We start from the raw sequence: 4,015 nt of genomic DNA, 5'->3' as shown, positions 1-4,015 counted from the left end.
CACTTTATTTATTATCCTTGAAATATAAACCGTGTGACCTTACCAACATAGTACCTGGTGACCTGACTGTTTGTGGGGCATGACTAGTGACCTGACTGTGGGGCATGACTAGTGACCTGACTGTGGGGCATGACTAGTGACCTGACTGTTTGTGGGGCATGACTAGTGACCTGACTGTTTGTGGGGCATGACTAGTGACCTGACTGTATGTGGGGCATGACTAGTGACCTGACTGTATGTGGGGCATGACTAGTGACCTGACTGTATGTGGGGCATGACTAGTGACCTGACTGTATGTGGGGCATGACTAGTGACCTGACTGTATGTGGGGCATGACTAGTGACCTGACTGTCTTATGTAAAAGTATACTGCCTGGAAAAGCTTAAATACAGGTCATGAACAGTCTGGAGAAGCTTAAATACACAATAAGCTGATATATAGACCATGAACAGTACAGAAGCTTATAAACATCATGAATAAGCTGAGATATAGGGCATCAACAGTGTGAAGCTTATAAACATCATGAATAAGCTTAGATACAGATGATGAATAATCTGGAGAAGCTTAGGTGTTGTTTAAGCCACAGGTGCTAATTAACCTGCCAGGGTCGTGAGGTTAGGTTATGTTAATTAAACTGGGGTGATGATTCTTCAGATGATCCACAGTTAGGTTAGATTAGGTTAGGGTAATTAAGCTGCGATGGAGATTCTTTAGGTAATTACAGGTAGGTTAGGTTAGGGTGATTAAGCTGGAGTGGAGATTCTTTAGGTAATTACAGGTAGGTTAGGTTAGGGTGATTCTTCAGGTGATCCACAGTTAAGTTAGGTGAGGGTGATTAAACCTGTGGTGATTCTACAGGTAGGAACACATGCTAATCTCGTTAACCGACAAACAAACTACATATTTACTAAAGATGTACCAATGAGACGGAAGGCAGGAAGCAGAACCTCTCGTAAAGTTTATAACGCAACAAAAATACAATAATTACACCAATTATTATGAGTGTGGAGTCTGAAGATATAATTACGGGGAGCGATTATGTACACTAGGCTGCTGGTCCACTGCCTGTGTACTGTATAATGAGGGTGTGACACATAGTATACTGATGACGTCATGAATAAGATGAGGAGTCACATCATAACATCATTTAATAAGGTAAGGCGTCACACCATGCTCAAGGTAAGGCGTCACACCATGCTCAAGGTAAAGCGTCACACCATGCTCAAGGTAAGGCGTCACACCATGCTCAAGGTAAAGCGTCACACCATGCTCAAGGTAAAGCGTCACATCATGAACCAGATAAGACGTCATATCATGAACCAGGTAACACGTCATATCATGAACCAGGTAAGGCGTCACACCATAAACGACTAAGGCATCTCAAAACTGACCCTTAATGACCTAAAACATTTCTAGTATGAACTATTCCCACAAGGCCAAGAAGAGAGGGCTATCAAAACACCTACATAAACAATGTATTGAAACATAAACAGACAGGAATACTTAGGAGAGTTTAAATGGAGGTGAATTTTGCTAGATCATGTGTGTATGTGTGTGTGTGTGTGTGTCAGCCTCCAAGACACGTATAAGAGATGTGAGTCGCGGGGTGGCCTGGGCGAGTGACTCAGTAGTTTAGCTTCACACTGGAGAGTCTGAACAATGAAATACTTCGGCTATTTATTGAGAACTAATTAATTGCTCCCAGATTACATATTAGGTTAGGTTAGGCTTGACTAGGTTAGGTTAGACCAGGTTAGGCTAGACTAGGTTAGGTTAGACTAGGTTAGGTTAGGTTAAGGTTAGGTTAGATTAGGCTAGACTAGGTTAGGTTAGGCTAGACTAGATTAGGTTAGTACTATTCCACCTAAACTGTTGCTGTGGTTGGGGTCAAAAGTTCACTCCTGCCCAGAATGAAGGAGCATCGACCCCAAATGAGATGAAACACTCAGGGTGAGTCAGTTCAGAGACTCATTGACTCATTCCCGTGACTCAGTTTCACCACAGAGAGTGAAATTTTCTCCCCTATTATACATTAAGTTGTTCATGCGTGAATAACATGCACCAGGGCGCCTCATACAGCTGCTCTATATAGTAAAGTCGATATAATATTCAGTACAAGTGTTAAAAGCATTACACTACCAGCTGTTAATATAATTGATGACACAAAATGGGCGTAAAACAGAGTCCAGGAAGTGAGGCGACAGGTGTTGAGTACAGACCAGGAGTTAAGCGAAGGCGATGAAGGTCATTATTTATTTGACCGGGAATTAAGTGAAGGTTATGGACATTACTTATTTGATCGGGAATTAAGTGAAGGTTATGGACATTACTTATTTGACCGAATTAAGTAAAGGCGATGTAGGAAATTACTTATTTGATCGGGAATTAAGTGAAGGTGATGAAGACCAGCACTTATTTTTTCAGCTAAGGAAGTGACAGTGACGTGTTAAATACCCATGGTGACGCTGACACTATGAAAAACAATAACAGCGGTACTTATGGTGTTATGAAGTGCCTTACATGAAGTACTTAGACGCTATAGATGAACAGGTCAAATAATACAGCACTGTACATATCATTGACTACTTAATGATAAGGTTCACCATGATAAAACCTCAGCTCAGGTGATGTATAAATTAAGGTTCTATTACCTGGAGAATCAATTGCAGTCATAAGACCTTTATTTTGCTTTTTTTCCCATTAACAAATAATTTTACTTCAGTTGACCCATTTATTCTGATGCGTGAGTGTGTGAGTAGTGCGTGAGTGTGAGGGTGTGGTGTGTGAGTAGTGCGTGAGTGTGTGAGTAGTGCGTGAGTGTGAGGGTGTGGTGTGTGAGTAGTGCGTGAGTGTGAGAGTAGTGCGTGAGTGTGAGGGTCGGGGAAAGACAAACCAAGAGACGCGAGGCGATAACCCACACACGGAACTGTTCAACTTCCTTCACACTGTAGTAATGCTGTGTGTATCCTTGACGGTCGAGGCTAACCTTACGTGTATAAAATGAACCCTATAATCCTGCAACAAGAAAAACTCACCACCATACTACTAGCTCAGCATACTACTAGCTCTCGTATGTTCCTATTGCAAGACATGTAATAAAAGTCAACCCCACCACCATACTACTAGCCCAGCATACTACTAGCCCAGCATACTACTAGTCCAGCATACTACTAGCTCTCGTATGTTCCTATTGCAAGACATGTCATAAGAGCCGAGCAAATAACACAGTAACTGTCTGAAAAGTGTAAGGTCAGCAAGTCTCTCGGTGTAAATTATGAGGGAGCGCCACCTTGACTAGGGACATAAGAGGTAGGTGAGCGGCGTCTCCAAGAACCTATCATTTGACGACGGCGGGCAACTTGCTATGCGTGTCTATACCACAAACATTCGCTCGCCTTCCTCCCTGTATCCCACTTGAACAACACTCCAGTATAGTTCATCTTGATAAAACAAACCGCTGGAGTTATTAGGGATATATAGTGATCATTGACGTTTGTTTATACACGTAGGAACTAAGACCCTTGGAGTCTTTGTCGCACCATAAGTGATATCTTCTGGGAGTATTCGAATCGTAGTGGTGGTGGTCTTGGCTGCGGGACACACAACAATATACGGAACAAAGACTCCGCCAAATTAAGACTTATAGCTATCGTCTACTGCCAGGTACAATATATACACACATAAATATATTTACCTTAATATATCCACCACTAGGATAATTAATTTCCCCACCTGAGTAAAATATTATTGAATCCTGTTGAGGTGTACACTCCACGTGCCTCCAGGATCAGACCGTGTTGTGTACCGACCCGTGTAGTAAAGCCTTACAACTGTGTCAGGAGGAGTAATGTCTCTCACCACTTCTCCTGAGATATTGAGGGGGGGGGGTAGAATGCCAGGACTGAGAGACACCAGACGCGTACAGGTGACACTAAAACCTAACCTAACCTAACCTGATCTGACCTAACCTAACCTATTGGCTGCCTTCCTGTATTTAGTGAAATAGGATGTATTT

Source organism: Homarus americanus, unplaced genomic scaffold, assembly GCF_018991925.1.
Source record: "Homarus americanus isolate GMGI-L3 unplaced genomic scaffold, GMGI_Hamer_2.0 scaffold42643, whole genome shotgun sequence".
Lineage (NCBI taxonomy): Eukaryota > Metazoa > Arthropoda > Malacostraca > Decapoda > Nephropidae > Homarus > Homarus americanus.
The sequence above is the reverse complement of the archived record's forward strand: the minus strand, read 5'-3'. Positions refer to the sequence as shown.